This window comes from Ursus arctos, unplaced genomic scaffold (genome assembly GCF_023065955.2).
Source record: "Ursus arctos isolate Adak ecotype North America unplaced genomic scaffold, UrsArc2.0 scaffold_18, whole genome shotgun sequence".
In the NCBI taxonomy this organism is placed as follows: domain Eukaryota; kingdom Metazoa; phylum Chordata; class Mammalia; order Carnivora; family Ursidae; genus Ursus; species Ursus arctos.
In genome coordinates, this window is record NW_026622852.1 from 19,845,199 (window position 1) to 19,873,027 (window position 27,829).

Here is a 27,829-nt window from a genome sequence, read left to right on the forward strand (position 1 = left end):
TTTGGGAAATCCAGCCTGATGAGGCGCTCTCTGCAAAGAGGAGCTCCTGGGGACAGCTGGGATCCTGCGGTCAATCAGCTCAGGTTTCCTGATGGGATAAGGGGGAACCAGATTTGAAATGGAATATTCTAAAATCCTTGAACCCCTTCCTCCTGAGAATAATTCCAATCCTAGGGGTGGTAAATACATTTTACCTCTCATCCCAATACTATTAGATTAGGATTCCCTACTTAGAGTACTGTGTTGGAAGTGATTCTGAAATGACATGAGACAGATGATGATAAGGTCTGTTGGTCAGGATGTGGAAGAGGGTGGCACACACACCCCTCCTGTCCTTTTTTGCAAGCCTCAGCTTGGCGCCATTCTTTCAGGAAGCCTCCCCTGAAACCTGAGTTAAAATTAGATGCCCTTTCTCTGAGCCCCTGTAGCAACCTGTAGTTATCTGTATTGTCACATTTACCAAATTGCATTCTTAATACTTATTGAAATATAACTGACATATGTATTTAATTTGTACCATCTGATAGGTTTTTACATATGAACAACCTGTAAAACCACCATCACAATTGTGATAGCATTTCCATCCCTTCCAAAAGTTTCTTATGCTCCTATGTGATCCCTCCTGACAGTCCCTTCCTGCCCCTCATTCATCCACAGACAACCCAAATAACCACCGATCTGCTTTCTGTCACCATAGACTCATTTGAATTTTATTTTATTTTTATTACTTTATTAAATTCTTTTTGAGAGAGGGATGTGGGAAGGGGCAGAGGGAGAGGAGGAGAGAGAATCCCAAGCAGGCTCCACACCCAGCACGGAGCCTGATCACACGGGGCTCCATCTCACAACCTTGAGATCATGACCTGAGCCAAAATCAAGAGTCGGACACTCGACTGACCAACTGAGCCACCCAGGTGCCCCAGACTAGTTTGACTTTTAGAGAGTTTATTTATATAGATGGAATCATTCACTACTGATTCTTATTTTTTTGTTTGGTTTCTTTCACTCAGCATAATTATTTTGAGATTCATCAATACTGTTGTGTGTATTAATAGCTTATTGCTGCATAATATTCCATTGCATGGACATGTTACAATTTGTTTACCCACTCGCCTTTTAATGAACATTTATATTGTTTCTTGTTTTTGGTTATTATAAATAAAGCTGTTGGGAACACTCATGTACATGTTGAGAAAATGAAAAGACAAGCCATAGATGAGAAAATAATTGCAAAGTCTATATCTGAAAAAGGACTTTTATCCAGAAGATATAAAGAACCTTTAAAACAGAAATAGGAAGATGACCTGATAGAGAAATGGGGAAGAGATTTGAAAAGATACGTCACAAAATAAGATACAGAGGTGAGAAATAAACCTGTAAAATGCTCATAATCCCTGGTTATTAGGGAAAATTTAAATCAAAACAAGGCATCACCACATAGCTATTAGAAAACAGCTTGGAAGTTTCTTAAAAAGTTAACCAAACATCTTCCATATGATTCAGCTATTTTTTTTTCTCTTTTTTAAAATGTATTTACTCAAACAGAATTTTGACTTCTGATTATTTGGATGTTTCTTTCACTAGAGTGAGGTGTAAACTCCTTAAGAATTGGAACACTTTTTAAAGTTTTACCTCATCCTTTTATTTAATGTGTATTTTCCCAGAATCAGTAGCATGTTTGGAACCTGACAGTTCTGTAGTAAGTTTAATCCTATGATTGAAAGTTGACTAGTGGAAAATATATCTGAATTTCAGTGCCACTGGAGGAGGATTACCATTTTCAAAAACAAAGGTGAGAACATAGAATTGCGCCCTTTAGGCTCTGCTATGATTTCCTTTGCATTTCTAGCAAGAGATTTTCTAGGATCCCATACAGAGTGGTTACTACCCATTGCCTATCCATACACTTCCCAAATCATAGTGAACACCTGTAGGCTCTTGACCTGCCTGGTGGCACTTATCTACCTAGTTTCATAGTTCTTACATGTAAAAGCCTGTGAGTTATTTAAGGGTAGAATTCAGTTCTGATTTATTTTTGCTTCTCCCCACAGCTTCCGTTTAACGATTTGTCCATATATTTGCTCAACTAAATAAGGCGATTGCATGAATTAAACACAGATTGACATCCCAGGCATGTCTTTTATTGTCAGGAAATATGGGAGCTATAAAAGAAGTAGACAATTATACTGTCTATATTCAATTTGTCACAGTATTGGCACTATCTCCAAGACTGGACTCTGAAAATTTTTAAGCAAAATCTAAAAGCTATTTTCTCCAGTATAAATATTATTTATATGCACATTGTAGAACACATAGAAAATATGTTAAATGCAGCGTTAGTGGAAAAGTGAATGTGGTGCAACACCTTTCTGGGGGACAATTTGGCAGTCTACCAAAATTTTAGATTTATCTCCTGTTTTATCTAGTATCCTGATTTCTATAAGGTCATCCTACAGAAAATGGTAAAAAAAAGCCTACCAGGCTTTCTCCTATGCGCTTTTTAGTTGTGATTATATAGGGAGTGTGATTTTGTATCCATTTTTTTTCAATTAACATAAGATTATTATAAAATAATCATTTCTTTTTGTTGTTTCAAAATCTTTTGCTTTTGTTAACAGTGTTTTATTAGTTTCAGGTGTATAATATAGTGATTCAACATTTCCATACATCATCTGATGCATCACAAGTGCACTCCTTAATCCCCATCCCCTATTTCACCCATCCCCCCACCCACTGCCCCTCTGGAACCATCAGCTTGTTCTCTATAGTTAAGAGTGTTTCTTGGTTTGCTTCTCTCTCTCCCTTTTTCCCCCTTTGTTCCTTTGTCTTGTTTCTTAAATTCCACATATAAGTGAAATCCTATGGTATTTGTCTTTCTCTGACTTATTTCACTTACCGTTATACCCACTACCTCCATCCACGTTGTTGAAAATGTCAAGATTTCATTCTTTTTTATGGCTCAATAATATTCTATTGTGTATATATATAATATCTTATTTATCTCTTCATCAATCAGTGGACACTTGGGCTGTTTCTGTAATTTGGTTGTTGTAAAAAATGCTCCTATAAACATAGGGGTGCCTGCAGCCCTTTGATTTAGTGTTTTTGTATTCTTTGAGTAAATACCCAGCAGTATGATTACTGGATCATAAGGTAGTTTTGTTTTTAACTTTTTGAGGAACCGCCATACTGTTTTCCAGAGTGGCCGAAACAATTTGCATTCCCTCCAACAGTGGGTTCCCCTTTCTCCACATCCTTGCCAACACCCGTTGTTACTTGTGTTGTCGATTTTAGCCATCCTGACAGGTGTGAAATGATATCTAATTGTAATTTTGATTTGCAGTTCCCTGATGATGAGTGATGTTGAGCACCTTTTCATATGTCTGTTGCCCATCTGGGTGACTTCTTTGGAGAAATGTCTGTTCGTGTCTTCTGCCCAGTTTTTAATTGGATTATTTGATTTTTGGGTGTTAATTGTGTATGTTCTTTATAGATTTTGGATACTAACCCTTTATTAGATATGTCATTTGCAAATATCTTCTCCTATTCAGTAGGTTGTCTTTTAGTTTTGTTGATTGTTTCCTTTGCTGTGCAGAAGCCTTTTATTTTGATGTAGTCCCAATAGTTTATTTTTGCTCTTGTTTCTCTTGGCTCAGGAGACATCTAGAAAAAAAGTTATGCTGATAACAAATAAGTTACTGCCTGCGTTCTGCTGTAGTGTTCTTATGGTTTCAGGTCTCACATTTAGGTCTTTAATCCATTTTGAATTTATTTTTTTGTTTGGTATAAGAAAGTGATCCAGTTTCATTATTTTGTATGTGGCTGTCTAGTTTTCTCAACACTGTTTGTTGAAGAGACTGTCTTTTTCCCATTGCATATTCTTTACTGCTTTGTTGAAGATTAATTGGCCATATACTTGTGGGTTTATTTCTGGGTTTTCTGTTCTGTTCCATTGATCGGTGTGTCTGTTTTTGTGCCAGTACCATACTGTTTTGATCACCACAGCTTTGTAATATAACTTGAAGTCTGGAATTATGATGCCTCCAGCTCTGCTTTTCTTTTTCAAGATTGCTTTGACTATTCTGGGTCTTTTATGGTTCCATACAAATTTTAGGATTGTTTGCTCCAGTTCTGTGAGAAATGCTGTTGGTATTTTGGTAGGGATTGCATTAATTGTGTATATTGCTTTGGGTAGTATAGACATTTTAACAATATTTATTCTCTAATCCATAGCATGGAATGTCTTTCCATTTCTTTGTGTTCTCTTAAATTTCTTTCATCAATGTTTTTAAGTTTTCAGGGTATAGATCTTTTACCTCTTTGGTTAGGTTTATTCTTAGGTATCCTGTTATTTTTGGTGCAGTTGTAAATGAGATTCTTTTCTTAATTTTTCTTTCTGCTGCTTCATTATTGGTGCATAGAAATGCAACAGCTTCTGTACATTGATTTTGTATCCTGCAACTTTACTGAATTCGGGTATTAGTTTTTAGCAGTTTTTTGGTGGAGTCTTTTGGGTTTTCTGCATAGACTATTATGTCATCTGAAAATAGTGAAAGTTTTGCTTCTTTCTTACTGGTTTGGTTGCTTTTATTTCTTTTTGTTGTCTGATTGCTGTGGCTGTGACTTCCAGTACTCTGTTGAATAAAAGTGGTAAGAGTGGATATCCTTGTCTTGTTTCTCACCTTAGGAGAAAAGCTTTCAATTTTTCCCAATTAAGGATGATGTTAGCTGTGGTTTTTTTCATACATGGCTTTTATTATGTTGAGGTATGCTCTGTCAAAACCTCCTTTTTTGGAGGGTTTTTTATCATGAATGGATGCTATAATTTGTCAATGCTTTTTCTGTGTCTATTGAAATAATCGTATGGTTCTTATCTTTTCTCTTATTGATGTGATGTACATATTAATTGATTTGTGAATATTGAAACACCTTGCAACCCAAGAATAATTCCACTTGATTGTGGTGAATGATTTTTTTAATGTATTGTTGGATACGGTTTGCTGGTATTTTGTTGAGGATTTTTTTAAAGATTTTATTTATGTACTTGTCAGAGAGAGAGCGAGCATGCAAGCGAGTGCACAGGCAGGGGCAGCAGCAGCAGAGGCAGAGGGAGAAGCAGGCTCCCCACTGAGCAAGGTGCCCGATGCAGGACTCAATCCTAGAACCCTGGGATCATGACCTGAGCCGAAGGCAGCTGCTTAACTGACTGAGCCACCCAGGCGCCCCTTGTTGAGGATTTTTGCATTTGTGTTTATCAGGGATATTGGTCTGTAGTTCTCTTTTTGAGTAGTGTCTTTATCTGGCTTTTGTATCCGGGTAATGCTGGCCTCATAGAATGAATTTGGAAGTTTTCCTTCCTTTTCAATTTTTTTGGAATAGTTTGAGAAGAGTAGGTATTAACTCTTTAAATGTTTGGTAGAATTTGCCTGTGAAGACTTTGGTCTTGGACTTTTGTTTATTGGGAGTTTATTTGTTATTGTTGTTTTTTTTTTATTACTGATTCTGTTTCTTTACTGGTTATTGGTCTGTTCAAGCTTTGTATTTCTTCCTGCTTCGATTTTGGTTATTTATATTTTTCTAGGAATTAATAATTAATCCATTTCTTATAGGCTTCCAATTTGTTGGCATATAGTTTTTCATAATATTCTTTTACAGTTGTTTGTATTTCTGTGGCATTGGTTGTTATTTCTCCTTTCTTGTTTGAAATTTAATTTATTTGAGTCTTTTCTCTTTTTTCTTAATAAGTCTGGCAAGAGGTTTATCAATTTTATTGTTTTTTTTTTTTTTTTTTGAAGAAACAGCTCCTGGGTTCAATGATCTGTTTAATTGTTTTTTTAATCTCTGTATCATTTATTTCTGCTCTAATCTTTTTTATTTCCTTCATTTTGATGGTTTCAGGTTTTGTATGTTGTTCTTTTTCTAGCGCCTTTAGGTATAAGGTTAGGTTGTTTGAGATTTTTCTTGCTTCTTGCTATGTACTTCTCTCTTAGGACCACTTTTGGGGCATCCCAAAGATTTTGGACTGTTGTGTTTTCATTTTCATTTGTTTCTATTTATTTTTTATTTCTTTTTTTATTTTCTGGTTGACCCATTTATTGTTTAGTAGCATGTTATTTAACCTCCATGTATATGTGGTCTTTTCAGGACTTTTTTTTTTTTTTTCTTGTGGTTAACTTGTAGTTTCATAGCTTGTGGTCAGAAAAGGTGCATGTTATGACTTCAGTTGTCCTGAATTTGTTGAGGCTTGTTTTCTGGGATAATATGTGATTTATTCCGGAGAATGTTCTGCATGCACTTAAAAGAATGTGTATTCTGCTGTTTTAGGATAGAATGATCTGAATATCAATCCGTCAGGTTCCAGTGTATCATTCAAAGGATTTTTTTTTTGTGATTTTCTGTTTACATGGTGTGTCCATTGATGTAAGTGGGATATAAAAGTCCCCTACTATTACTGTATTATTATTGATTAGTTCCTTTGTATTTGTTATTAACTGTGAATATGTATTTACAATTGTTATATCTTCTTGTTGGGTTTTCCCCTTTATTATTATTAAGTGTCCTTCTTTATCTCTTAATACAGTCTTTGTTTTAAAGTCTGCTTTGTCTGGTGTTAGTATTGCTACTCTTAGTCTTTTGAATTCATTTGCATGACAGATGTTTCTCCATCCCCCTACTTTGATTCTGCAGGTGTCTTCAGGTCTGTAATGAGTCTTTTGTAGGCAGCATATAGATGGGCCTTGTTTTTTTAATCCATTCTGTCATCCTATGTCTTTTGATTGGAGCGTTTAGTCCATTTACACTGAAAGTAATTATTGATAAATATGTATTTCTTGTCATTTCATTATTTGTTGTGTGGTTCTTTCTGAAGATTTTCTCTGATTCTTTCTTGCTTTTCTGTCTTTCATGGTTGGCTGATTTTCTTTAGTGATATATTTGAACTTCTTTTCTTTATTCTTTACATATTAATTAGTGGTTTTGATATATGGTTAACATTAGGTTTGTATATAACCTCTTCTGCATATAGCAGTCTGTATTAAGTTGATTATCATTTAAGTTTGGACCCATTCTTTACTCCTCTCCTCCCCACATTTTAGGTGTATGGTGTAATATTTTACATCTTTTTATTTTGTGAATACCTTGACCAATTTTACAGAAATATGTATTTGTACTGCTTTTTGTTTCCTGCCTTCATAGTGTCACTTTTGGTCTTACCTTTCCAATCAAGTGTCTGCTTTAATATGAGCCCCTGCACGGCTCATTTAGTGGTCATGAACTCATTTAGGTTTTGTTTGTCTGGGAAACTCTTTCTCTCTCCTATTCTGAATGATAGCCTTGCTACATAGAGTATTCTTGGCTGCAGATTTTTCCCATTCAGCACTTCAAATCTATCATACCACTTCCTCCTGGCTGGGAAAGTTTCTGCGGAAAAATCCCCTGATAGCTTTATTGGGTTTCATTTGTATGTAACTGTCTTCTTTCGTATTGCTGCTTAAAATTTTTTTTCTTTAGCACTTATTTTGCCAGTTTAATTGCAATATGTCTCGGTGTGGGTCTGCTTTTGTTAATTTTTTGGGGGTTGTCTGTGCCTCCTGGATCTAGATATCTGTTTCCTTCCCTGGGTTAGGGAAGTTTTCTTTTTCTCTTCTTTTTCTTCTCTTCTCTTCTCTTCTTTTCTCTTTTCTTTCTTTCTTTCTTTCTTTCTTTCTTTCTTTCTTTCTTTCTTGATTAGGGAAGTTTTCAAATTATTTCTTCAAATACATTTTTGCCCCCTTTTCTCTCTCTTCGTCTTCTGGGACTCCTATAATATGAATGTTATTAGGTTTGATGGAGTCACTGAGTACCCTAAGTCTTTTTTTTTTTTATAATTCTTTTTTCTCTCTTTTTCTTTTTTTAAGATTTTATTTGTTTATTTGGGAGAGAGAGAGAGAACACAAGCAGGCAGAGCAGCAGGCAGAGGGGGAGGGAGAAGCAGGCTCCCTGCTGAGCAAGGAGGCTGATGAGGGACTCAATCCCAGGATCCTGGGATCATACCTGACCTGAACGCAGTCTCTCAACCAACTGAGCCACCTAGGTGCCCCTCTTTTTTTCTATTTTTTGTTCAGCTTAATTACTTTACATTAATCTGTCTTCTAAGTCATTAATTTGTTTCTCTGCTTTTTCCATCCCACTGTTCATTACATCAAGCATATTTCTTATTTTGTTTATTGAGCCCGTTATCTCTGCTATGTTATTCCTTATCTCTGTGTTAAGGGTCTCACTCATGTCTTCCACTCTTTTTTCAAGTCCAGGGAGTATCCTTATGATCGTGGCTTTAAAAACTCCACCAAGCGTGTTACTTACATTTATTTCACTTAGATCTCTGGCCATGGCATTGTCCTGTTCTTTCATTTGGGCTAAATTTCTTTGTTTTCTCATTTTATCTTAGTCTCTGTGCCTGTTTCCCTGTGTTAAGAAAGTCAGCTACATTTGCTGTCCTTAAGGGTAATGGCTTTATGAAGAAGAGGTCCTGTAGTGGCCTACAGTGTAGTGTCTCCTTATTCCAAGGGCCTGGCACTTCTAGGAGTGTCTCCAAAGTGTGCTGTGTGTGCTCTGCTTTTGTGTCCTGGGGACTTTATGGTTCAGGCCAGTTGTCTGCAGAGGCTCTTTGCTGTTGTGGTCCCTGGCCTGAATGTGATTCGTTTTAACTGTGCACTGGTCTGCTTGTGAAATGAGACCTGTCACCACTGCCACTGCAACTGAGGCACCATAAAATTCTCAAGGTGAGAGGTACAGTGTGAGTAGGGATTTGGGTTGGTTTTCTGGAGGAGGGGGCCTGCTGCTGGGACTGAAGCAAGCTAGACTGGGAAGGGTGATTCCACTGGAGCGTGGGGGTGAGAAGCAGGGCTTAGTGTAAGCAAGGTAGGTAGTGAGTGTCTGCACTGTGTTGGTTCCCACAGGTGGCCCTATGTTTATGCTGTGGGGTGCTGGAGGAAAGTGGCACCTTCCAGTTCCTTTGTTCCCAGAGGGGTCTCCCTGTAAATTCTGCCTCTCTGGAACACACTCTGAAATGAGCAAAGAACCTCCCACTGTGTGCCCAGGTGCTCTTCTATCGCTGTTTTCCGCTATATTTTTGAGGGTTGTTTGCCTGCCTTTTCTCCAAAAGCAGTTCGAATGCCCTCCAGGCTCTGTCCCAGCGAAGCTCATCAACCTTTAAACTTCAGGCTTTAAGCCCCGCTGGTTTCAGAAGTCACGAAATTCAGCCCCTCTAGCTTTCTAAGCCAGTTGCTATGGGGATTCATCTTACCCATGTGCATTCCCCTGTGTCATGTGTTCTCCTCTGTGTGCTAGTCTGTTTCTAGCCCTTTTTTGCAACTGCAGTTCCCTCCCCACCACAGCGGCCGTGATCCATTTCTCTCCCAAACCACGTCTCTGCACCTCCTACCTTCTTCAGTGTGGCCTCTTCTCTACCTTTAGATATGGAGTTTGTTCTGCCAGTCTTCAGGTCAGTTTCTGGGGTATTCAGGATGATTTGAGAGTTACCTAGTTGTATTCATTGGATGGGGTGAGCCTAAGGTCCTCCTACCCACCATCTTCAACAACTGTCCTCTTTTGCTTATTTTTAATGCCTGTATGAATGTCTGTCATCAGATGATACCACAATTCTTCTATTGTCAGTTATTTGGTTTCTTTTAATGGGATAGGTGTAGCTTATAACTATCACATGACAGATTTTTTTAGAATAAAGCTTTTTTAAAGATATATTATTTCCTTATTTTGTATATTGCTTAATTATTCTTTAGAAAGGTTTCCAAAAAGGGTGTGGCATTAATTGTACCCTCAAAAAATGCATGAGTGTTTTTAAGCAAATTTAATTGCTTTCAGAAATTCACTTGATTCTGAGTCAAGTATTTGATTGTATGAAAGGATACGCTAGACTAGATTATTTATTTAGTCCCTGACACCAGCTAAAGATCATCTTTCTGCTATGTGCATTTATTTTCACTGTTTGCTTATTAAGTAAAGCAGAAGTTTAAATATAGCAGAAAACTAATGATTCTTTGCCACAATTGATATTCCACAGAAGTTATGAGCACTGATCAAAGATCAAAAGAATCTTACAATTCTGTGCTCTAATTTTTGCATCAAAGCTTTCATTTGGCACTCAGACATCCCTAATGATATAAAAGTATGACAAGCAATATCCTGATTAATTTATTTTCTCTGGTTTATACTTTCTCACTGTTTGCAACATAGCTACGAGAATCTCCTGAAAAGTGGAATTAAAGGGATTTAATGTCCATCTTGCAAGTAAACAAAGCTGCCAAATTTCTAATCCAAGATTTGCTTTTGTCCAACTTACATAGCTTTTCAAATTCATGAAGAGAAGGGTACAGTCTAACAGGGATAGGTGAGATGGCTATCATCAATATGGTGTGGGTTTTGAACTGTGAATAGAAAAAAAAGAAATAATAAGAAATGTAATAGGAGAAAGTGAATGTCAAGCTTTCATCTTTTCTTTTGAACATACTATTGATTCTTATATTTGTGAAGGAATTCATATTTTCTTTGTTTTTACTGGACAGATTTGTATCTTTATATTTATATTTATCTATCCATCTATCTGTCTTTCACAATGCAAGTTATCAAACGATTGCCTCTCAGCTCTGAATCTTCCGCTCTATGCTGTGCTTTGTGATTTGGGGTTGGTCACTTTCAGATGCTTCACTTTGTGAGCTGGTGTAATGTTAGGTTTTGTCAGTAGAGGGGGCTAGAGAAACACTGCAGGCATAGCAAAGAAAGACTTTCCTGGTGAGCTTTTCTCTTCCTCCTTTCGCTGCCCCAGGTGCCAGTGGTGAGCGGGTGGCCCTGTGGCCTTTAATCTCCCTTGAGACTTTACAGCACTTCCATAGAAGAAGCCTTGCTATAGAACAACGACGATCTATAAACACCCCAGTGAGCAGCTTTCATTAGACCACCTTTACCTTGTGGCACCCCCATGAACTTCACTAGCACCCCAACATGTGACTTCCTGCAGATCAGCTCTAGCCTACAATACCCAGTGTAATTTCTGCTTTTTTAGCAGGTTGTAGTTGGATTCTTTCAATGAGGTCTAAATCTCGGGTGAGTTGGTGCACTTCCAAATTTTTAGTTCCCTCCTTGTGTACTCTCTTTCACCTAGGAGTGTGACTGCCCCCAACATTTGCTATCAGTCTTCTTCAGCTCATTTCATGATCACTTTTTACTAGGTAAGCATTTATGTATAAAACTTTTCCTGCTCAAATTTCTGGTGTGCTTCAATGACAAATAGTTACTGAGTTCCTATTGTGTCAGCCGCTGTGCTAGGGAGTGGAGACACAGCAGTAAAGAATACAGACACGGTTCCTGCCCTCCAACTGCCCTGCAGTTTCCCTGTAATGAACAAGTAAGGGGTTAGGTATGGTAGTGAAACTTCTTTTAGGATGAGAGTCATGGCGTAGGGTCAAAATGTTCTACTTATGAAGTGACATTTCAACCCAAACTAGAGATCAGTAGAAATTGGCCAGATTAAGAGGTGGGGGAAGCATGTTCCAGTAAAAGAAGCAGCTTGTCTAAGGACTAGCATCAGAACGGAGTGGCGGGTTTGAAGACCTGCAGCTTGGAAAGTGCTCTGATGAGGGTCTGGGAAGAGGGGGCAACATAGAAGCAGGGGCCAGATCTCAGAGGGCACTAACAACCACATTAAGGATTCTGGACTTCACACAGCAGGCATGAGGGTTGTTGAATCACCAGGAGGTTGTTAATAAAGCAAGAACATTGTGTTCTCTTGTGTTCTTGTAATTTACAGTGATGATTCTAAATCCCAGCTGCACATTTTGAAACACATAGGGTACTTAAACAAAACCTGGGCCTGACCCCAGGCCAATTAAACAATCTCTCCAGGCATGAATACCAGGTCTCAGTAGTTTTCATGTTTTTCTTGGTGATTCCAGTATACAGGCAAGGCTGTGAACCACTGATCTTGAGAAACAAGAAATTATACTATGGCATGAGGAGAGGCTTAAATAAAGCCCATTTATTAGATGGTGAAAGTCTCTCAGACTAAAGATGATTTAAACTAATCTATAATACTGCTTCATTATGTCAGAGTCATTTAGAAACCCAAAGGCACTGATTTGGCATTTTTGCTAATTAGGGAGTGGTTACAGGTGGCAGATATTTTTGATGTAAATTTCCTCAACTACTCACTCAAGGCAAAGGTGGTATCCTTGGGGAATTAGGCAAAGCTCTAAAATTAAGAAACACGCAACATGGAGATTTCTAGTGAGTTTTGCTTTAGTTAAAAAACAAAAGGCTTCAGGTAGTTAAGCAAATATTTGCAAAGCAAGTGAATGAATGAATGACCTCATTGTAATTAGATTCCAACTAAACAAAAAGAAAGGGAGCATATCAGCCACCTTTTATCTTGACTAAAATTAATTAAACATTAATTTCTCATCTGAGATTAACCTCAGGATAAACCAGCTCTTAGAGCTGTGTTTGACTAACCTATGAAAATCTATATTTGGCATAAGGGTGAGGAGTACCAGTACCATTGATTTCATTTTTTTCTGGTGCTAAAAACTAAAGTCAGTTTCAAAAGAATCTTAAGCATTTTCTTTGGCTGCACAGCTGTTTCTGTTGCTTTCTGACATGCTGTGCTGACCTCCAAACCACACTGTTTACCTTACTTTAGAGACTGAATCAGATGCACCACCTCTGGAGACTGTGCAGGTTAAAGAAAAAAATCATTAGGTTTTGCATTATAGAGGCATTATAGGGAACGAGGCCTGAAATCATAATGTAGCCACAGTAGACCAGCTAATCTTGCTCAAATGGGACATGGTTCTTGTATGCTGATTACGTAGCATGACAAGTGATGCACATATGGATTGCTGTCAAGAGAGAATAAATTAAATGATTATCAGGGGTATTCTAGTCAATCTATAATGTGGCTGAAACATGAAAATGAATGTTGAGATTCCCATTCAATATTGAATCAACTTCTGAGGTACTGATTATCTATTCTCCTTCTTTTGGCCCACTATTTTAGAAGGTGCTGCATTTTTCTCTGGCAGTTGGTTACATGCTTGCAAATCTCCTTGAATGTAAAACCCCTTGAGATTACAGTCCCAAGCTCATTATAGAATGCTTTTCTTTTACTCCCATGCCTGGTAGGGGACTGGGCTCAGAGTTGAGCTTTGCAGTAAGTGCTTTTTCAATTACATTGGCAAACGGATTGGATTGATAGATCATCCATAAAGAAAACATGTGACTGAATCCGTGGTATCATAAAATATTACAATATGCTGTAAAATAAGAGACCGCATTATTCCCTAGGGTTTCACCGTATCTTGTTTCACATTCACTTAGCTTCCTCATGCATATTTCATAGCTAAATTACTGTGATATAGAAAGCTATGTATAATGGTATCTGAATTAGAAAAAAAAAGTAGCAATCCAGTATGGCCAAAACATAATGTATGCTATTTGGGTGGTACCTTAAAGTAAGACTCAAGAACAGTTCTAACTGGCACAAGCATGTAACTGCAGAACAGTGTCTTAATGACTGAGAGAATGAGGAATGAGGAAAATTTCCAGTTGCTCAAATTAGGTTCAGTAAATCCCTCACAGGGTTCTCTGAGAATTAGGCCTATTTACGGTATTACTGTCTGTACTGAGCGCCATTCCACTTCCAGGAATGTAGTGCTTGGTCCTTCATCAATCTTCCCATCAGTTACATCTGATATTACTAGTCCCACTCGAGAAGGAGGTAGAGGAAAGAGAAGTGGGAGATGTAGGTTCTAGCTTTGGCTGAACCACTGAGTAATGGGGTGGCTTTGGGAAACTCGTTGGCCTTTTAGGAGGAGATGCAGACTTGGAGGGCGTTCTGGAAGGCATCCGTCCTGACTTCGTAGCCAACACAAAGCAGTCTCTGTAACAAAACCACTTGTGGATTCAACTTCATCATAGGCACTTGTCTTAAGAAAGAGAGGCTTATTATGTATGATACAGCCAATTCTTTTGCTGGACAGTTCCAAAGATTTGAAGGATTTTAATGATACTGAGCTGAAATCTTCTAATACGTAACATCCATCTATTGGTGCTAGTCCTTTGAAAGACAGGTTTTGGCACATAGGAAACACACTATAAACGTCAGTCATCATTATCATAACTATCATTATCATCTCATATTACATTATCCCCTGGAAAAAAGAATCATCCTTGAAAAGCCAATATCACAGTAGAAAGAAACAATGTTTGGGGTTAGAAGATTCCAACATGAATCTTACCTTCAGTAATTCATCTGTTCTAATTCCGAGCCTCAACTTTCTTATTTCTAATATGAGAATTTCTATCTCATAAGAACATTCTCTGAAAAATGCTACCATTAACATCTTTCTTTCCTTTAGGTTTTGCTTCTGTTACCCGTTTTTTGTTACAATCTTCTCATTCCTTACCACTCCCTCCTTCAACTTAAAAACCTATATGATGCTGACTTGGCAGCCTTGTGCGGCCTGTGTCCATCCCTGCATCATACTTGTGTCCCCTCTACTGGCCATTATGACACACGTTGATGTTTATGGCTATGACTGATTGTGAACTTCTTGAGAGAAGACTTTACCTCAGTTCTTCTCTGCATCAGACAAAATTAGCTTACCCATATTGGAGGATTAATGTGAAGATCTAATATTATATTGCATGTGAAAAAGTAATTTTGGAAAAATGCTGTGTCATGTAAAATTAAGTTTCTGTTGTTGCTATTGGTACCACATTTAAGAAAAAGAACCAAGGAGCTAAGGAAACCATGGTGAGGCAGCGAGGAGCAGAGACATGTTCTTTTCAGCTGATCTAAGATGGCTTCATAAACTTTTGTGTCTCTGAACCTAATTTATGATCAACTTCAGATGACATGCAGGATTTCATTAGTTCTTTTCCAACTTATAGAATATTTCTAAGGGACCAGGTCTCTCTTCTAGAACGATGGAACTCTGGAATGTCTTCTCAGATTCATTCACAGACTACGAATCTCCTTTAAGTCTCTGTAAAAATTATCATTTTGGGGGGCCTGGGTGGTGCAGTCGGTTAAGTGTCTGACTCTTGGTTTCGGATCAGGTTGTGATCTCAGGGTCGTGGGATCAGGCCCTTGCGCTCAGTGCGGAGTCTCTGGAGATTCTCCCTTTCCCTCTTCCCCCTCCTCCAATAAATAAATCTTCAAAAAAATTATTGTTTTGTGTTGCCAAAGCAAGAACTTTTATTTGTTTGAAATTCGTAATACAAGTTCCTTCAGGCTGAAACAACACCGTTTCATCTTTTTTTTCTTAGTTTCAATACTGAGTGTCATCTAGGAAGGGATTAGAACATTTTCCTGTAAAGGGCCAGATGGTAAATATTTTTTAGGCTTTATGGGCCAGAAGTTTCTGCTGCAACTACTCAGCTCTGCTATTGCTGTGAAAAGCAGCTAAAGACAATACGTAAACAGTTGGGTGTGCATGGGTTCCAATCACACTTCATTTACGGAAGCAGGCAACTGGCGGTGTTTGGCCTACAAGTTGTAGTTTGCCAATCCTGATCTAGTACATTGCTACTTAAATTGTGTGGTCTGTACATCATGAGTGTCGGTATCACCTGGGATCTTGTTAGAAACGCAGAATGGCAGGCTCTACCCCAGACTACTGAATTAGGATCTGTATTTGAACAAGATTTCTGGGTGATTCGCATGCATATGCAAGTTTGAGAACCACACTGGCAGATGAGTAACACAAAGGAGACATCTGGGAGCATATTGTATGTGCTTATTGGGGGGGCTGCCTTCTACGAATGTAACTTGTGGGCCTTTTCCAGTCCTCCTTCCTTTGCCAGTTTTCTTCCCCTGGTACATTCTCACCCACTAACCGCATGGTCTGCTTCGCCTGTCAGCTTGCCTTGCCACCTCCTCAGCCTAGCAGCTGCTCATTCCCCAGGTTCTCTGTCCTCAGGGAGGGCATTGGAACTCATCAGATGGAAAGGGTTTGGCCTGCTGGAAGCATTGCTCAATGTAGGACTGTGACCTGTGTATTTACACAACGCCCCTGCCTCCCCCCTCCCTTTTGTATCCACCCCTCCTTTCAAGTGTCGATATCAATGGAAAAGCAAGCTCAAGGTGGTGAGGATATTTCCCTTTCATATCATGATACTGAAGAGATCACAGTAATGATTAACACTTTTCAGTAAAAAAATAATGGCAACAATCAGAAAAAATTCTAAGAGTGCCTGGGAGCAAAGCAATTGAATTGTTCCAGCATTTTCTTAAATGGAACCCAGAGGCCTTAATTATGATGTATGTTTCTTCAGGTAAGACTTTCAATCAATTTGGAATAGGCAATTATGTAATTTTCCTGTTGTTCTCCCCACCCCCTTCTGTTTTATCCTTTTTTATTAATATAGACACCTATCAGAATGAAGTGGCCCACACACAACTTGGGGCTTTTGCAAGTGGGTGCAAGTTGATTATTCAGTCTAGAAATCTGATGAAAACTCTCCCTACCCCAGAGTCTCCCTAGGTTGCATTAGCTTTTCCGGGGTGGGTGCACTCTGTGGGCTCCTGCTCTCACCAGGCGGTTGGTTGCCCATCCCACACTTAAACACATCCAGCGACAGACATCTTATCTACCTGGAGCCTAGTGGCTTCTATAATAATAGTAGGTCCTCAATGAATATTTATTGAAGGCATGTCATTTTTTTCCAGGGCAGTGCTTGATACTGGGAAGAAACACCTTAGTGAAATCTCTTTTCCTGTAATTTCTACCTATTAATCTTTCCACCATTTTGTGAAACCCTAACATGTGTTCTATTAAAAAGAAAAAAAAAGTTAAAAAATAGTTCTCATTTTCCATGCCACACACTGTACATTCATTTTCTCATTTAATCTTCACCATAAGTAGTTGCTCTTATTACCTCTCTTTTAAAGATAAGGAATCTGGGACTTGGAGAGGGTAACTTATCTGAAGGCTTCCAGTTAGAAAGTGAAGGGATGGAGGTTTGAAACCAGGCAGTATAACTGGAAAGGAAATGCTCTTAACCATTACCAATACCATAAGGCTCATATAGAAATTTAGGATGTATAGAGTCCTCTAATGACTAGCATGTTTAGAAACTTGTAAGTATCAGTTGCAAAGTGAGTCATGGTTACTTGAGGCCCATGCACAGGAAGCTATTATTCATGGGTCATCAGGAAAGGCACTCAAAGCTGATGCTGGCATCCTGTTAGTCCCACTAAAGTGCGGCAATGTAAAAATCCCTCCATTTGTCAGGGGCCCCATTACAATCAGAAGTGTAGCTCTGGTAAATGCATAAATAGTGCTGGTTCCCCACAGAGTTAGGTGGTAGAGTCCCAGTGATCACCTTTCACTTTCTCCTTGACAGTGCCGTCTCCAGGCTTCTCACCAAAGCCTCTAATGCAATCCCAGGATTGCCAGCTGTGCTCCTTGGTGTAAGCAATGCATTAATGGTGTGAAAAATTGCAGCTCACAAGCCCTTCCTTGAGCAACTGTGGTGACAGTGACAGGCTGCTTTTGCCGCCATGGGGGCAGGTCTCCTGGCAGAACATACAATTCCTGAGAATTAGAGCAGCCTGGTTCACCTCAAATGCATGAAAATTGACATTCCATTTGGATTTCTGTGGTCACAGGCCCGAATATTTGCCTGGAGCCCTGCTGTTTCAGGCAGTTACTAAGGCCAGTGGAGCTGGGAGAGAAAGGAGACTGAACAGCATCTCAGCAACTCTGCAAAATCAAACCTGAAGGAGAGGTGAAAAACAACACACTGTTTTTTCTCTTCCTCTGATTGATAATGACAACAAATCATTATTTGTGGCTGGATGCCACAAAAGTTGCCTTTCTGGATGGTGAAAGAAGAGACATGAAGTCATTTGTGAAGTTCAAATGTGAAACAGACGCAAGGTGCATGCTATTGTGGTCATCGTGGACTGGCTTCTGGCAGAAGTGTAGGGTCTGGGCAGACAGGAGGAGGAAAGAAAACAGTGTGTTGGAGAGACCAGGATTTATCTGTAAGCTGATGGCACATTGGGTCTCGAATGTCATGTGTAAGCATGACATTAGAGTAGAGGAAGTTACTGGTGCGATTTAAATCCAACTCAAACTAGGCTATAATAACGTGCAGCACCGAAATGGGTGTTTATTTCAGTCTATTGACCCCCACAGTGTCTAACTTACCTAATTTCCCCACACTTCCATTGCAGTCCAACTAGCCTTCTGTTGATACCTTTTAATTCAGATCCATTCAATCACCCTATAGACGTTTACCGAACCCCTACCATGTGCCAGGCACTGGTCTGCACAGGGCTACACAGACAAATAAGATGGGACCCAGCCCTCAACATCTAGTAAGATGAAAGAGACAAACACATGTGAGTAAAAAGGTGTTGTAGGTCCTTAAATTACCTGTACAGTTTATATTTGGGGTAAGAAGGAAGAAGGGCTCAGTTCTTTCTGAGTGGGAGTGGATAGAGGCAGCTCAGGAAAGTCTTCGAGCAAGTATGTGTTTTGGCCTAGAGGTGGTCATGGCTCTGCAGTGAACTTCACAAGCCCTTGATCTGATCTGTTACATCCAGTCCAGAAGGCAGTCTTGTTCTCCTTATTTCCAAGTATGTACTGAGCGTCTACTTCGCATCAGGCACTGTGCTAGGAAGTAGGGATTTGGGATCTTACAGTCTAGTCTGGAGACAGGCGTATAACTAATTGTGTCTAGAGCAGTACACTCCCGGAAAGAATTAAATGGCCTTCACACATGTTGTTGCCTTGGTATGTGTCTGGAATTCTTTTCCTCAGGCCCCTGACCTCCCTCCTGCTTCATGACCCAGAGTTATTACTTATTGTCATTATTGGGCACTTGGGATGGATGATTGGACTTCCTAGTTGAATGGGGCGCATGATTAGTCCTAGCCAGAGAGACTTGAGGAGGGTGATATGTGTCACTTACGGTTGAAGCATTCAAATGCTAGTGCCAGGCTCTCAGAGGTATTTGTCCCTCTGCCTTAGCGTTTGGTACCATTGGAGTTGATGGCTGTTCTCTCAGCCTGGGTCCCTGAGTAGCAATGATCAACAGAGGTCCCTGGTATAATACTATAGTGGATATCCAGGGTTAGCAAGGAACTTGTAAATCCCTGAGGCTTTGGGTCGTTAGTTACCCTAGCATAACCCAGGGTGTCCTGGTGATACACCTTTCTGGAAAGGCTGCCACATTCCACTAGATTAGGCTTGTGATCCATATGTGTGCATTGCTTCCTGCCCATACCCTTTCATTAAAAAAAAAACCCCACATTTTAGTACATATTTAACTGGTTAGCTATAAAAAGAGAGGAACCATACTTATTTATTGCCGTATTCCTAGGGTTTAGCACGATGATTGGCGTATAGAAGATAAATAGCGTCGAGAGAAAGAATGAATGAAAAAAGGAACTGGGGATTGTTGCATGAAATCATATGGTTTTTGAAGGGACTCAGCCCTTCACATAAATACTATACTGCTTAAAGTCTCGGGTGTCTTTCAGTGAATTCAAAGCATTTCTCCTGCCCTCTTCCCCCACACTGCTGTCCCTCCATTGTAACTGATCTTAAAGTCAAATAATCCTGATTCCGATAGGACAAGCTATTGTTCTCGGAGGAATCCGTTTTTTGGGACCTATTTGGTGGGAACAGAGGGTTTCCCCGAGTTTGAATTTGCTTCCTTGCCTCCCCTACGTGGGAGAAAGTTCTGTTCCCCACTGCCTGCTGTGCTTGGGCCTCCAGTTCAATCATAAGCTTCTGACTGGATAGGTTCCCACAGACTCTGGACCACCACACGTCTCTCAAAAACATGTCTTTGATGAAGGGACTCCCCTCCCTGCACAAATACAACAATTAACTAAAGCAGGTAAAAGTGTGTCTTGGGAAGATAATGAGATTTACCTCTGTGCCTGTATAATTTTGCCCGCGTGTGTCTGGTGTTCTAGCTTGGCTCTCCTCCAGCTCGCCCCAGGGAAAACAGAGCTGGTATACTCCATGGTGCTTTAATGAAGCGCCTGGCTGTGTTAAGAAAACATCAAAGTTGCTTGAGCTTCAAAACAAGTTAAATTTTGGCAGCTGCGGTTTTGGGGGCAGTGTAGGGGACTGTTCCCCTCTCTGGTAGGTGGACTAGTGACAAGAGAGAAGGGAGAGCAGGAACCACTGCTGTTGTGCACCACCTGTATCCCCCAGGCCCAAGTGTTAGCAGGTCTCTTTTATATACGGCCCCTTCCCTTAGTCTAGGACCCGGGAGGCCCAGGAGGGAGGCAAGCCAGAAAGGCCTTCCACACTGGCTCATGGTCAAGAGACCTTGTTCTCTGAGGAGACTAGACAACCTGGGATGTGATGCAGCAAATGCCGAGTGGCTCCTGCCAATCATGTCCACCGTCTTCTCGCCTGTTCTTCTGCTGGCTTCGAGTTGACCTGACAGTGTATTTTGCCTCGGGTATAAACTTATTTCCAGCTCTCCCTCTGAAGCCTGCCGAGCATTTATGCACAGAGGCACTGGCTGTGTGGCTGAAGCAATGGTCCGTGCTCACTGCCACCTCTTTTTGTTATGCTTGCTTCTAGTACATTCATCATGTTGCTAGTTTTTGTTTCCCTGACGATTTGTGATGGCCCGTGTTCTGCCACTGTGTGACCACTCATCCTTATTTTCCAGTGACAAGGACAGTTTCCCTTGGACAATTAGGGGCAAACAAATATAAATAGCATGATTTATAGATCAGAGTGCTAAGGGGAAAAAAAAAAACCCTTTATAACCTCCCTAATGTTAATCTAGAGATACGCTCAGCAAAATCAGGAAATGCAGAGGTTAAGTTGTCCATTTCAATGCTGTTTGCCTACAACTTGGAAGAACAATTCTACCTTATATGGAAGAACATGCAGTAAAGCTGCATCAACATGATAGCAAATCCATCTGGGCACATCTGCAGTGGGTGGGCCCAGCTGGTGGAAGCGTGTTGCTAATGAAGGACGTCATTTCCGGCCCTAGGTAGATCTGTGTGTTTCCATGGATCCTATGGCCATAGAAGACTTCCTCCTAGGCTCTATAGCTCAGAAAAAAGCCAGGGTGGGGATGGGTATAGGAAGAAATAAACCCACGTAGGTCTATGAAGACAGCGCTCACAACTTTCCTTGAGAAATTCAAGCCTATCAAATCTGTCAATATCCTATGGTTATATCTCACATCAGTTTTTTGGATTCAGTTGATTGGAGTCTTCTGCTCAGAGTTTGTTGGTGATTCTGAGCCTGTTCCTGTTGAACCACTCAGTCAACAATTCAATCCAAAGAACATTTATTGAGTGTCCTGTGTTTGTAAGCCAATGGAGAGCAAAGAAGCAGCGTGTCTTACTTACCTTTTTTCCCCCTCAGTCCTTAAAATGATGCTGGGCACAAAGATGCTTTATAAATGTGTGTCGAAATTTCTGGACTACTGTCTGGAGAAGGAAGACTAATACATAGTGAACACCTGTTGGCTACCTGGCCTTCTCGGCAGTGATAATACAGTGATGAATGGAACCATCTCTGCCCTTAGGAGTCCATACTCAAGTCTTTCCTCATGGATTGCGGATGCGGATTATATGGAAAATTTATTACTGACCTTAGGTGCTCTGAGGTCAACTTTGAAATTGCCCAAGTTCATGATTAATGACTTGAAAGAGGTTTGCAGAACTGTCTTGGCCATACTTTCTTTTGTGCATATGCTTAATCTTCTGGAAGAAAGGAGATTGTAAAGCTCTAGCATGGTTTTGGATATGGCATGGAAGCCTGAAACATGCATCTCATGTTTTCCCTTCCCTTGGTTGATAGATGGCTTAGGTTTGGCCAGAACAAAAAATTCATTGATCAAGCTGGTCCCTTTGAAAGAAGCACTGATGCTCTTCCCTGGGGTTGACTGCTGAGAGCATCTCACAAACATACCATGGTTCATGCATGTACACTAAGCTATTGTTCACTAGCTTTCTTGGCTGACTCTTAGGTCACCGAAGACAGCTATAACAGAAGGCACCTGAGAAGCTCTGAGTAGTCCCCACTTATGCTCCCCCTAGCATCTGTACCCCCCTTTCCCATAGAAGTTATCACTGAAGAGCAATAATGTACCGCCGTGTCTTCTTTACTTGGCTGGGAGCTTCTTAAGGATCCAGACTGCTGTCTAGATAGGTGACCCAGAATTACCTGTGGAGTAGCTCAGGGCCATGAAGCTAAGGGATGAAGCTTTCATTGGGAGAAGTAAAACAGTTAAAACCTCAGATTTCCACTATCTCTCTTTGGTTTGCTCCAAGCTTAAGGGGCATCTCTATTTTGATCACTTCTTCTGTGCTGTGAATTTGCCGTGATAGGCCCAGGAGTCCTCTCTACCTTGTTCTTAAAAAAAAAAAAAAAAAAGTCAAACAGGAATCAGAGCAGATCCTAGAAAAACTGTGCACCAAGAGAGCTTCATGCAGGACCATTCTTGCAGTGTCAGGGGGTGCCATTCACATAGACCCTAATGTGACTGGTGCGCCCGTCCCAGAGCTGCTTCTGTGAACTTGCCTCCTCCCTTCCCAGTGTGCACAGGGGACAGGCAGTTCTTTCGGATGAGAGGGAATTCAGGAATTTAGAACTGCTGTCTTAGCCACATTTGCACCTGCCTGTAGTACCTTTGAGTGGTTACTGTGCCTCAGGGCTCTGCAGTATGGATAGTCAACAGGAAGGATACGGTTTTAGCCCCACTTCCCACCAGTTACAGACATGTTTTAATTTCTTCTTCATCGCAGTATCAGCTTCAGACACCCAGCACATGGTAGATGGTCAACAGGTGGTAGCTAGGACTCACTGGATGTCTTGCAGTTCCTCCCACATAATTCCTCTTACATTGTTATGTTCAGTAAGAATCGTAAACAAGAGAAGAAGGATTAAGGCTTAAGACCCTGTGCAGATATTTACTGCTCACTTGTGGACTGGGTTTGCTGCTTTTTGAGTACTCTAAAAACAGCATAAGCTTTAGAGTCGTTTTTAGATTCTGACTTTCCTACTTACTACATGTATGACCTTGTACAAGTTCAGAGCCACCTTTTTCTTATCTGAATAATGAGGCTAATATTACCTGGCCTACGTACTCAGTAGTTATTATTATGCTTGCCGCTGTTTGTCTTCAAAACCGGGATTTTTGTCCTCCTTTGTACCCAGTACCTAGTTACCTTTGCCCACTACGTTCGACTTCTTTTCCCCAGGCTTTTGGTATGATCATGGCATGATGCTGAATTTTTATTTTTATCCTAATGTTCTGATTGGCATTGTCTAGTACGGTAGCCACTAACCAGAGGTGGATGTTTAAATTAAAGTTAATTAAATCAAATTAAAAGTTTATTTTCTCAGTAGCACCAGACACATTTCAAGTGCTCAATAGCCGTGTGTGTTTAGCAGCTACCATATTGGACAGCACAGCTATGAAACATTTCCATCACTTCAGAAAACTCTGTAGGTCTCTAATGCCCTAGATACTGTTTGTTTCTGAACATCTGGATGTCACAAATCGAGTCCCCCAGGAAACGGACTCTGAGGTAGAGATTTGTATTCAGGAAATTGGGGAGTGGTTTTAGGAATAAATCTGGAGTGAGGGAAATAAGATTAGGCAAAGGGAGAGATTGAACTGTGAAGCCGTCACATAAGGGGCCTCCGTATATCTCAAGAGGAGCTCTCAACATGAGAAGGCTCTTCAGAAATATCTGGAATTGAGACAAGGGAGCCAGGTCTCTATACCCCTTCACCAACAGTCATTGGATGTTGGCTATCCCACTCTCCTCTGGAAGCAGGACCATAACTTGGAGCAAGCAGCTCTCTTTCAGTAAGGGAGGAATCCCAGGAAGGGGACTCAGCTGTCAGCTGTCAGTTGCCAACACTACTAGCAGCTGAGGAATAGATGCCTTGGTCCTTAAGGGGCATGGAGTGGCACACCACGGTGTCCCCAGCATGGCCTCACTAGTGCTTTGATGTGCTTTCACGTTGTAGCCTGCTGATTTCTGAGAATTTGTCTCTCGGCTTCTGCCTCATCAACTCTTTTCTGCTGCTTTTCCTGTCTAGGGTAACACAACTAATGGACTGTAAGTGAGAGAGTTTCTGAGGCTCAACATTACTTCTATCTTTCTAAAGATGGTGCTCATTAAAGCCCAAAGCAAGTGGTGTTGGAGCCATGTATATGTTATCTCTATGGGTCCTACCTTCTCACCTTTAACATAAACACAGAATGTGGAGAGAATAGAACTAATTCTGCTGGGAGGCTAGCACTATGGTGTCCTTCGGTAGTCTAACATGGAATGCTAATCACAAACAGTTGTCTCTGGATGATTGTGACTGTAAGTAACAGAAACCAACTCAAGTTAATCTAAGCCAGAGGAAAATTTATGAGAAGGATATTATGGGTTCTCATGGAATCTAAGAGCAACCCAGCAAGAGTCTAGTCCATACTCTTAGTCAAACTATCCCATGTTTCCGTGTGGAAAGAGCTGTTTGTGTCGGACTCCTGGCTATTTTCCACCCTCTCACTCACTCACTTCTCCTTAGGAAGTGGTAACTTATCTAACTGGTGGATTTGGAAGAATACACTGGGCATGTTTGGCTCAGCCTCTTCCTTCTTTTTGAGACCTGTCTGCTTACAGAGGACATACATTCTGCTGCGCTCCTTCATCCCATTATGTTTTTTTAAAAACATTTTAAAATTTAAATTCAATTAATTAACATGTAATGTATTACTGGTTTCAGAGGTACAGGCCTGTGATTCATCAGCCTCATATAATACCCAGTGCTCATTACATCACATGCCTCCTTAATGCCCATCACCCAGTTACCCCATCCCTCCACCTCTCCCCTCCAGCAACCCTCAGTTTGTTTCCTACGATTGAGAGTCTTATGGCTTGTCCACCTCTCTGGTTAGGTCTTGTTTTATTTTTCCTCTCTTCCCCTATGATCCTCTGTTTTGTTTCTTAAATTCCACATATCAATGAGATATGATAATTGCCTTTCTCTGATTGACTTATTTTGCATAGCATAGTACCCTCTAGTTCCATCCACATGATTGCAAGTGGCTGGCTGTATAATATTCCAGCGTGTGTGTGTGAGTGTGTGTGTGTGTGTGTGTGTGAGTGAGAGAGAGAGTGTGTGTGTGTATACACACCACATCTTCTTTATGTGTGTGTGTGTGTGTGTGTGTGTGTGTGTGTGTATACACACCACATCTTCTTTATGTTTTAAGATGCCTGAAAGATACCTGCAGGGAAAAACTGTGCTGGATGGGTCTGCCTAATCTGGGATTATGAATTAGGAAGGCAACTCTGTCACCTCCAAGCCATCTCCCGAATAAAGGGGCTATTTTGATATTAACTTGTATCCTGAGTCTCCCAATTGGATCAGAACTTGGGCAGGGAAGAGCATCTTCATATTGGGCATTAACAGACTTCTCTCCACATTTACTCCAAGCAGCCTTTTCTGACTTTTCATTCACACGACAGAGGATGGCCATTCACACCATTCATTTCTAAATCCACCTGTAGCAACAAGCTGCCTTTCTTTTCTTCTTCTGTTTTTTTTTCTGGTTGCCTTTCTATCCTAATTCTAAATTCATGTAATGGAGTAACCTATTGACTTTGGACAGATAGCCATCTTTGATTGAAAAAACTGTCAGAACTGGGGGGAAGGATAAGTTCACATATTATGGAAATGACCTTTCTGGGTGGGGAAGAAAGTGAGGTCATTGTGACTGCCCAAAGCAGAACTGTACACAACCGTGGCAGGGGGTAGGTGTTTTGGACCAATTAATTGTTTTCATTGTGTTGATCAAAAGGTGGCTGTTAAATCCATTCTGTCTTCATGTTTCTGTTGCTGTGAATCTATACTTCTTTTAATTTTTTTATTTTTTTATGTGTTAGGCAGTGTGCTAAACATTTATTATGTATTAACATACAAAATAGCACATAATTGGCATAATTTACATATAGGTAGATCTTGTAATTATGATATATTAACTGCTTATCAATTATAAAAAAATACCATGTAGTATAATCCAAAAAAGCTCTCAGTGAGGCTTTATGAGACTTTCTGTACTTTTTAACTGACCAACCTACCCAGAAGTCCCTATACTTCTTTTTATTTTTTTTAAAGATTTTATTTATTTATTTGACAGAGAGAGACAGCCACCGAGAGAGGGAACACAAGCAGGGGCGTGGGAGAGGAAGAAGCAGGCTCCCAGCAGAGGAGCCCCATATGGGGCTCGATTCCAGGACTCTGGAATCATGCCCTGAGCTGAAGGCAGACACCTAACAACTGAGTCACCCAGGCGCCCCCCCATACTTCTTTTTAAACTGAACTTTAACCTAAGCTCTTTATTTATTTATTTTTAAGATTTTTATTTATTTATTTCAGAGAGAGAGACAGAGCACAAGCTGGGGAGACAGGCAGAGGTAGAAGCAGACTCCCTGCTGAGCAGGGAGCCTGATGTGGGGCTCAATCCCAGGACCTTGAGATCATGACCTGAGCCAAAGGCAGATGCTTAACTGACTGAGCCACCCAGGTGCCCCTCACCTCAGCTGTCTGAATACCTACTGGGTTTAGCCCATTTGATTAAATCATCAGGATCATTTGATTAAATATTCTCTTTAATCCATCTCCCCCAATGGTCATGTGCTATTGAAAGTGTTGCTGGAAAATTATGTGTGAAGGAAAAGGAAAAGGGTGAAAAATACATATTATGGGTCATAGTCCAGGTCAATAGGTAGTATACTGCCATCCAGAAAGATTTCCCCATATTTATAATCAGCTATCACCAAGTTTATACATATGGTAGCTTTCAGTGGCATTTCAAACCATTCAGGTAATCCCTTACTCAGATTATGAAGCTCTGTAATAAAATATGTGGTCAAACCAGAGCATCCTCTATGCCTTTAGTTCAAAATAGCTGATATTTCCCGGAAACCCAGAGCCAGCTCAAAGCAGGTTCCTTTATTAATCATTAAGGTCATCTGACCTATGTCACACAAAAGGCAGGATATTGATGATGAGCCGCCCCACTGAGAAATTAATCTTCAATCAACATGTGTATGTGTGTCCTCTAGAAGTCACCATCGATATTTCATGGCTTCTTTTATTGTAGTACTGAGGGGCATGTTACATGTCAAGATGAAATCAATGTGAAATTGATGGGCTGAGAGGAATTTGGTCTTAAGGGCTTTGCAATGGTGTAACAATCAAGTTATTCTTCCCGTGCCTTACTGAACTATTTTATTTGCAGTAGCAAATTCCCCACATAAAATTCTACGTATTTTTTCAACATAACTCCTTCTTTTTTTCAAGTGATCTGAGCTTTGTTATTATATTTGCTGTTATTTTTATTGTAACATGAATATATGCTCATTTTATAAAGCTGGAAAATAGAAAATAAGAAAGATGAAAAATTATTTATAACCTTACCACTATAACATTTTAGACTGTTTCCTATCTGTTTATTTAGGCTTTCCCAAAAACAAAATTGAGTTTATTTCATATCTGTAATTTTGTTTCTGCTTTTTTTTAAACCACTGTTTTTAGCAGGCATTAATTCTGTTGCAACTGCCCTTTACCATAATTTTTAATGACTGCTTAACCATTCTCCTTTTGTTGGATAGGTCATTTGGTTTCAATTTTTCATGTTTGTAAAAGATTACATAATTTATAGAATTGTACTGATGTTACTACAATTTGGGTGTTAATGTTAAAATTACATATACACAACATATATATATATCATATATATATACACAATATATATAGTATATCTA

At 40.0% G+C, this 27,829-nt stretch overlaps 1 long non-coding RNA gene across 2 annotated transcripts in view; it reads left to right on the forward strand.

Moving 5' to 3' along the window:
• LOC113260551 (uncharacterized) overlaps positions 1–27,829 on the forward strand; it is a 167,995-nt gene that overhangs the window by 123,222 nt on the left and 16,944 nt on the right. The gene's annotated exons all lie outside the window — the stretch shown is intronic.